Source organism: Gossypium hirsutum, chromosome A07 (assembly GCF_007990345.1).
Source record: "Gossypium hirsutum isolate 1008001.06 chromosome A07, Gossypium_hirsutum_v2.1, whole genome shotgun sequence".
Classification (NCBI taxonomy): Eukaryota; Viridiplantae; Streptophyta; class Magnoliopsida; order Malvales; family Malvaceae; genus Gossypium; species Gossypium hirsutum.
In genome coordinates this window covers 30902898-30912396 of record NC_053430.1, presented here as the reverse complement: position 1 = coordinate 30912396, position 9499 = coordinate 30902898, and the positions used below count along the sequence as shown (strand labels likewise).

Genomic DNA, 9499 nt, shown 5'->3' with positions numbered 1-9499 from the left:
TGTACAAATTGGACATTTTATTTTATTTTATTCTTTTAGTTTTCTGTTTGGTTTATTAAGCCCGGGCGAATTTGGGCTATTACATAATATTTAATATTTTAGTTCATATTTCAGTTAAAAAATTTAATATTCAAAATTAAAAAAAAATTTAAAAATGATAATCTCAGCACAAAAAATTTGAAAGAAAAAATAGAAAAAATATGTTAAAAATATAAAAAAATTAAAATTAAATAATAGTGGCATTTTTTAGGTAAAATGCCACAAAAAATTAAGATATAATGGTGTTTTTATAAAAAAACGCTGTAAAAAGTTAAATTATAATGGCGTTTTTAGTGGAAACGCTGCAGAAAGGGAAAGTCAAAATCCTCAATTTTTTGTTACCCGCTCATTACTCCCTCTTCTTCTCATCTCCGTCGCGCCCTAAATCCCCCAAATAACTCTCAAAATTTTCCCCCAAATTTCCCATTTCCAGCAACACAAGTCAATACACCTACACCAATCACACTTCTTTTTCCTTTTCATTTATTCAAAGGTAGTAGTAGAAAGGGGAGTTCTAGGAAATCTGGTCGAGATTCGGCTGAGAAGAAAGAGCCAATGACACTAGAAGTGATAGGCCTACAAGGGAAATGAAAGTCGTAGAAAGGTATTTTGCTCCTTCTGTTGCAAGGTCTTCCTCGTTTAAAACTCTGTCAATTGAAAAGGTATGCTTTCTTTTTTGGGGTTAAGGATCTAGTTTCATTCAAGTCATTTTCTTATCGTTGCTGCAGAAAAAATCACAAATCACAAGTTTGTGGCTTTATTCTAGGAACAAGCTTGGTACTAAATAAAATATTGAGGAAGCTTTCAAGTTAACAAGCGAACTCAGGGAACAACCATTTTTTTATAATGCCACTGTCATGTTTTTGATTTGGAAAGAAAGGTGTATTAACAAGAAAGGATACGAGATTTCCACTTTGGAACTTCTCCCTGGATAGGGCTGACTCCCTGCTCTTTTCGCATCAAATTTACTTTTACCAGCAACGAATTCCATCATTCTTCATTATCACTACATCAAAGCAGTAAGTGTTGTTTCAGTTCACTTTCTGTACACTTCTTGCTTTGATTTTTGCTAAATTTAGACTCTCATATCCGTTTTCTTTAATTACTTGAGTAAGTTTTGTTAGTTTATAATTTTTTTTGAAAGAACATTTCAAGAATTAGTAAATGGAACTTCAAATATTTGTTTGTGAATTTTGTTAATAGGCTTAATCTTCTTTGTTCATTGTTATATTAAGAACCCCCTCCACGCTTGTTCCTCTGTAGCATGGTTTTTGTACATAATAATGAGTTAATTCCCTTGTTTTGTTCTTATACTGTTCATAAATTCTCATGTGTTAATAGCATGCTTGGATACCTTCTAATGTGTTGTTGTTAGGGCATTCTTAATTGTTGGACCGGTTGGAGCTAATGTTTGACCATTAATTTCTTCATTGTCTTTGTTTATTTTTTAAACTTGATCAATGTTTTTGTTTCGTTTAAGATGCCCTTAAATCAAAGTATCATAAACGGGTTCATGATTTCCTTTTAGATATAAGGTAATGCAGGTTCAGATTTTTAATCCTTTTTCTCATTTATTTTTCTAAATTTGTATAATAATATTCTGATTTGAATATTATAGTTATTGTATTTTAGGTGAAATTATGTGTTTGAATCGAATTACTTATCAACTTGGGAGCATAATTTTATTAGGCAAAAACTATGGGTGAAAGATAATTACCTTAGCTGATTTCTAGACTTGTGGATTATTACCTCTTTGAATGTTGGTGCAAATGTGTTTCTAGTGCTAATATTTAAAAGAATCCTGTAGCTGTTTTTGCTACTCTGGGTGTTCTGGTTTCAATTTATTGGATGTTGATTAGTTTCTACATTTGATATCTGGGTATGTTCAGTTTTTAAGCTCAGATCAATTTTGGACCCTAGTATTTATGCTTTCTGTTTCTTATGTCAGCTGAGAAGCTTTGAGTATTGACCTTGAAGGGTATCATTCCAAATTCCAATTTTGTGTTTCTGTCGATTGCTAACTGTGATATACTAAGTTTTTTACACCATGAAACTTAGATTTACTTTCAAACTCTTTAAATTTCTTGGTATGAAACTGAATAATCATTTAATAATCTAGATGTGAATCTGACTATATTGTTAGGCAGACTAAGGATGCCTGATGTAAAATTGAACTTGCTTCTGATTATTTTCATGCCATAGAATGAAATTATGGAATTGGTTTCTGTTTTTTCTTTTAACTTTAAGACCATAGAAGTAGGTACCTTTTTGTTGCTACTATAGGCTTCCTGAGTTCACACCAGGCTGAAGAGATTTCATTGATTGTAGTGGAAAAGTACTTCAGCTCACTTCCCGGGCTCATAATTAAACCTGAATCTTTTGTTATTACTTGAATAACATACTTGAGTTTAACTATTACATTTTTTAATTGCCTTGTTTTTTTATTTGGTGGTTCTCTACTTAGCATTCATCATTTGTGGTAGTCCTTAATTGAGTCTTCCCAGGTATAAAAGCATGGTAGAGCTATTGGTTTAGACAAATGTGTGCACTAAGACATTAACTTAGGTAGCTTTCTACCATTGGAACCATGTTGCTTTAGTTTTCTTTCATTTTCATTTGCCGACCAAACTTAATATAAGGATATGAAGATTCAATTGCCAAATTCAAAATTTACCATTTGTTTCATATAAGGATCCTTTCATTTCCATGTTGATAACCATTTACAGAGAGTGCATTGAATGTAAATTCATAGTATGTAATGTTCTTATTCTCTGCTTCTTTACAATCATTTCTATTTCTTTAAGTTTTTTCAGATACCATGATTCAACGCTAGTCTTTTAGGGTAAAACGTTGCTTTTTATTGGTGAAAATGGTCTTACTTAGTGCTTGGAATCCTTTTTGGGGTTTTTTTTGACAAATATAGATTGACCATTACATGCTTTCACCTCTGCTTCAAAACTTTGACTTGCCAGCTTCATTTGTATTGAACACTGATGATTATTAAAACTTGGTTATAGATGGTTAATTTTTTCACCGAAACCTCTCATTTTTGTTGCTCTTCTTGCGGCATGCTAATGATAGTGTTGTTGATCCTCCACTTTATGTTCTTACCACTCAAACACTAACAAGGTTAGCTTAGTGCCATCTTTTCATCCACCCTTAGTCAATTATTTCCTCTTAACTCTCTAAACTTGCTGTCAAGGAACAACCTAAATGATTGAGAAACCATCCTATTTTAGAAATGTAGTCATTGTCAATACTAAAGCTATCCAGTAATATCATAATCCTTTATTACATTGGCATTATTTTTGAATTTAGCATCTTCAGAAATTCTTGGTTAACATATATATTTTTATTTGAATGTGCAGGAGATCCAGATTAGGAAGTTGGAACTTTTGGCATTGAGTATTTTTTATTTATGCATACATAAATATTGTTATGTATAATATAATTCTTATTTTTCAGAATTTTAATAGATTTAGTTCTGTTTTCAAATTAAAATGTTATTTAGTATTTTAATTTTAATATTATAATTTAGTTATATTAATAAAATATTACTTGTATTTTATAGCTTATCATGTTTGAGCAACATTGCAATATTGGAAATCTTGGTCGAGTTAACAAAGTTAAGGTCAAAAGGTGAATCACAGTGGAGAGTTTGCAATTAGAACCACTTTGTAATCAGGTTGCTGAATTTCTCCTTTTTCTATATTTTGTTCACTGAGGGTATATTGATTTAGATGTCAGTAACGTGTTTCCTCTATCTTAAATGCAGTTAGGCTTGTAGGTTTTCTATTCAGCATTGAAGCCTGTTTATTCCTAGTGCAGAGTAATTGACTTTTTTTCTGTGTGCTATTGAGTTTATTCTTACAATTCCTTTATTAGTACAAAATTTCCAATAGTTAGATGTACCTAAAATAACTAGTTTATTTTTCATTTTGTTTTTCTTAAATGCCTTTTGTGCTTTTCATGAAGAAACAAATTACAACAAATTTTACTTTAAACTACTTTGCTTACCGTATGAACTCCACATGTCATATGTTTAATGTACATGTGAATTGCATTTCTCAATCTAAATACAATGTTTATGTTAAGATTAAGTTGGTAAAAGACCTGTTAAACCTGTGGTTGGGAAGATAAGAGAAGAGTAGATATGATGCACCTAAGCCATAAACCCTATACCTTGTAAAATCTCAATCAAAATTTGAAAAAGAAATAGGAAACATTGCTTTTGCCCCGTCATCGTTCACTTGCCAAGTGTGATATTTTACAGTACTGCTTATTATAAATTTGTGCAAATTGGCCTACCAGTTCTGTGTTTGTTTATGTCAAGTCGTCAATCTATTGGAAGGTTGAGCACTAGACCTCTGAATCTTCATTCTATCCATCAATTATCACAAAAGTTGAATGTTTTTCAACATTGTTTAAATTCATAAATGAAACTGAAAATGTTGATATATTTTGCTTGAATTCAAAATGCTAATGTTCAGTTGCATTGCAAAATAAGCTTCCTGGTTTACTTGTCAGCATTCTTTCTTTTGCAATTAAATGGATTGTCCATGTTTTTCCAATTATTGCTTCTTTCTTTTGGCTGATTGTTTTTCTTTTCTTTCTGATGAGTTGGCTAATTTCATAATCTACAGAGCATTGAGAAGTTCTTCAAGTTCTCCACTATGAAATTGGACAGAAATATGAACCACATCATGATTACTTCTACTTATCGTTTCTGCTCTTACAGAGGACACAAAAGCTCTCAAGTAGCTTGTATGTCAATTTATTTTATTTTTTCTCCTTTTTTCTTATATGCATAAATATTTATTTTTTTCCCAAGCTAGTTAGAGTCTAAAGTTAATTGCAAAATTTTGATAAACTCTTTAGTGTTTTGTTTTAGTCTCTGATCTTGTATTTGATGGCATGGCAGAACACACTTATCCAGGATGGGAAGAAGATGGCATAGTGCTTTATACTTATCGCAGCTGTGTCAAAGCACTTCCTCAGGTATTTTAGCCTTAGTTGATTTTAATTTATACATATTTTTAAGGTAAACAATGTTCTAATATAATCTGCTAGTTTTAGTGTAAAGTGATGTTCTTTTTATGTGGTGTAGGGGGTATGTTGGAATTCACAGTTCGGGATTCAGAAACTTTCTGCTGAAACCGGAGCTGCTTCGATCTATTGTGGATTCTGGTTTTGAACATCCATCTGAAGGCAAAGTTTTAAACTCATGTCTGATGTTAACATTCGAGAATTCCATGAATTAAGTCGTTTTGTTTTTCTTGCTTTTAGTGACTTATAATGGTGGCAGTATACAAGTTTGGTGCTTTATTATTTTGATTCTATATTTATATTTAATCTAATTTTTATTATTTATTTTAGTTTTGATTCTATAGTTTTATTTTTATTTTAATTTGATAATGAATTTTAATAGAAAATTTTTACATTTAAATCATGGACATTATTCTTCTCAATATTTTGATAATGAATTTTAATTTTTTTATATTTTTCATGATATTTTTTATATTTTATTTTTTTTTTAAAAATTTCATGGCCTTTAGCGGCGTTTGTGGGAAAAGTGCCGCTAAAGGTCATAGAATGTTTGTGGGAAAAGCGCCGCTAAGGCCATGGCCTTTAGCGGCGTTTGTGGGAAAAGTGTCGCTAAAGGCCATGACCTTTAGCGGTATTTTTTCAAATAAAAGCCGCAAAATTTAGCGGCGCCATCTATAGCGGTATTTTTTGCAGTGCTTGTAAAAACGCCGCAAATAGTTTTAGTGGCGCTTAAAAGCGCTGCTAAAGGCCTAAAAAAACGCCGCTAAAAGTCAGTTTTGCTGTAGTGGTAGGCTTATCCTGAGTGCCACTCATGGCCGCTAGTTAGGTTAGAGCCTGAAGGCTGAGCACAAATAAAGCATCAAACATATAATTACAAAAATACAAACATGACATTCGAGTCTCATTCTCGTTTCAACTTGCTTATTATTCTAGCTAAAATATTAACTAAAGAGATGTAACAGTCTGCTACCTTGACTTTCTGACCTTTCCTCATTCAAAAATTAATAACTCTTAATATATAACTCTAAATTGAGCACTGTTTGTTTTAAACAAACTAGACTTATGTACGGTTATAAAGATATAAGGTTCACTTGCTATTTTATCTTATGAAATTTTTAGTGATTTTTCAAATTCACTGCTAAATCTATTTTATAAGAATTCTGTTGCCATATTTTTATGACCTTTCAATACTAAAAAATTCATATCTTTCAAAATAAAAATCATAACTTATTTCCATTTGTTCTAAATGAAACTAGACTGACTCACGGTTACAACGATATATAGATCAATTCTTAATTATTTTTAAAGAATTTATGGTGAATTTTCGAACTTACTATTCATGTAAGAATCTGTTTCTAGCATATTTCACAACTAAGTTTTTAGCTTCATTTGAAAACATCCAAACAAGATTTCCACCCAAAAACATATAACATGCATGCATTATCACACAAGCATCATATTTATGACTTATCAAGAAGTATAGGAGAGTTAGAGGGTACCACCTTGATGGAAGAACACCAACAAAGTTTCTTACCTAGCTCTCCACCACTTTACCTTTACTCTTAGCTTTAGAAGACTCACCACCCTCTTTAACTAATAACCATGCAACACACAAGATTTCCCACAAAAATAAAAGTTGATAAGATGTCAAAATACATACTTTAAATAAATAAATAAATAAATAAATAAAATATGAGAAGATGGGTACAGACTTCCTCAACTCAAACCCTTCCAAACACCCCAAAAAAAAAAACCTCCACCTTCATCCTTGATGAACATAGATACTTTTTTTTCTTCCATGGAACTTTAAAAAAGAAAAAAAAATCAAGACCCTTACCTTCTTTGAGATTTGGAGGATGAAAACAAATGGTGAGAACTCACTCAAATCTCTCTCCCTCTAAAAGACTTGCTAAGGAAAAAATAGATGAAGAAAAGAAGAAAAAGAAAAAATAAAAATGAAGAAATGTAAAAGGAAAAAAAACAATAGGGTAATTATAATATAAGGGAAAATAGGGACAAATCTAATTTTTCCCATGCCTCAATCTACCAAACCATCTTTTCTCATTAATTGGGAGAAGATTTTTATTCAAAAAATGGTAAAATCACCATATTAGCCATCCATCTTCCCTTACTTCACACAAGCTTCTCAACATCCTTAATTTCTTATAAAAGGACCAAAATTCACCCAAATTAATTCCAACAAAAACCCAATCCCCAAATAAATTTATCCATCGCCAACCTAGGCCAACACTTGAATGTTGACTCGAGAATTTGGGTCGTTACAACTTTCCCCTCTTTAAAAGAAATTTCGTCCTCGAAATTTACCTGAATAAAAAAGGTGCGGATATTGTAATTTCATGGACTCCTCTGGCTCCCATATCGCCTCCTCAACTACGTGATTCCTCCACAGGACCTTCACTAAATGGATATTCTTGTTCCTAAGTTCTTTAATATTTCGGGCCAAAATCTGAATCGGCTCTTCTTCATAAGATAAGTCTGGGCTCACTTCAATTTGCTCAAGCGGTAAGATATGGGAAGGATCAGAACAATACCTTCTAAGCATGGACACGTGGAACACATTATGAGTACGCTCTAACTTTGGTGGCAAGGCTAACCGATATTCCATTGATCTAACTTTGTCTAGAACTTCATAAGATCCAATGAACTTGGGACTCAATTTCCATTTACGTCTGAAGCGTAGAACTTTCTTCCAAGGTGAAACTTTAAGGAAGACCTTGTTGTCCACTGTAAACTTTATCTTTTTGCGCTTCAAATCTATATATAACTTTTGACGATCGAAAGCTACTCTTAGATTGTCCTGGATCATTCGAACCTTATCCTCAGTCTTCCTGTCCAACTCTGAACTAACAAACTTCCCCTCATTAAGTTCTGCCCAACACAAAGGAGTCCTCCACTTACGACCATACAATGCCTCAAAAGAAGCCATCTGAATGCTAGACTGATAACTATTGTTGTATGTGAACTCGACCAAGGAAAGATGCTCCTCCTAACCTCCCTAAAACTCAATGATACAACAACGAAGCATATCCTTGAGAATTTGAATGACTCGCTCTGGCTGACCATCAGTCTATGGATGAAAACCAGTACTGAAGTGCAGGTCGGTACCTAACTCCTCATGAAGGGCTCTCCAAAATCTTGAAGTAAAATGTGGATCTTTGTCTAAAATAATCAAAGCTGGCACCTCGTGAAGCCTCACTATCTCACCAATATACAATTTGGAAAACTTCTCGAGAGTGAAGTCCATGTGCACTAGTAGAAAATGTGTAGTCTTTGTCAATCTATCAACGATTACCCAAATTATGTCATGTCTGCACCGTGACATAGGTAACCCAGTCTCAAAATCCATAGTGACTCTATCCTATTTCCACTACAAAATCTGGATAGGCTGAAGAAGACTTGAAGGAACTTGATGCTCTGCATTCACCTGCTAACAAGCTAAACATTGAGTTTCAAACTCTGACACATTCTCTTCATTCTTGGCCACCAATAAAATGGACGAAGCTCCTGATACATCTTGTTACTACTTGGGTGCATAACAAACGGACTACTATGTGCCTCACGAAGGATTTTATCCTTTAGTTCACCTGTTGGAACACAAAGTCACCCTCTAAAATACAATACATCGCCATCTTGTAATTCGAAGCCTGATGCTTCTCCTCGCCTCACCCTATCTGCTCTGGCAACCAAACTATCATCAGACTTCTGCGTCTTTTTTACCTCTAGCACTAACATCGATTCAAACTGAAGCTCAGCTAATAAACCACCGTGCTCTAATAAGCTCAAATTTGCAAACATTGCTCACAATGCTGCCACTAATTTACGACCTAATGCATCCGCTACCACATTAGCTTTACCCGGATGGTAGTCAATGACGCAGTCATAGTCCTTAAGCGTCTCGATCCATCTACGTTGCCTCAAATTTATCTCCTTCTGAGTGAGTAGTTACTTAAGACTCTTGTGGTCAATATAGATATAATACTTCTCCCCAAAGAGATAGTGCTTCAAAATCTTTAATGTGAAAACAACTGCTACTAACTCTAAATCATGGGTAGGGTAGTTACGCTCATGCGACTTAAGTTGCCTAGATGCATAAGTGACAACCTTACCTTCCTGCATGAGAACGCAACCAAGTTCATTCAAGGACGCATCACTGAACACTATATAGTCCTTCCCTAACTCCGGTTGGGTCAAAACTGGTGCCTTTGTTAGAATTGTCTTAAGCTGATCAAAACACTGTTGGTGCTTCTCATTCTACTCAAATGGAACTCTCTTATGCAGCAACTTGGTCAATGGAGCAGCAATTATCGAAAAACCTTTAACAAATTGTCTATAATACCCGACGAGGCCTAAAAAACTACAAACTTCAGAAATATCACGCGGTGGCTTCCAATCC

The 9499-nt window shown here is 33.4% G+C and overlaps 1 long non-coding RNA gene across 17 annotated transcripts; it reads left to right on the top strand.

The window, feature by feature from the left end:
- The first annotated feature begins 302 nt into the window (after positions 1 to 302).
- On the top strand, positions 303 to 5414 carry LOC107948526 (uncharacterized). Of its 17 annotated transcripts, none has more exons than XR_005930028.1 (8): positions 337 to 643; positions 768 to 1058; positions 3408 to 3474; positions 3611 to 3724; positions 3815 to 3868; positions 4683 to 4803; positions 4961 to 5037; positions 5147 to 5414. It is a non-coding gene; the product is annotated as an uncharacterized lncRNA (long non-coding RNA). The 17 variants fall into 17 exon arrangements; XR_005930019.1 differs by having other exon boundaries at positions 3408 to 3479; XR_005930030.1 differs by having other exon boundaries at positions 338 to 643; positions 3408 to 3424.
- Positions 5415 to 9499: the final 4085 nt, after the last annotated feature.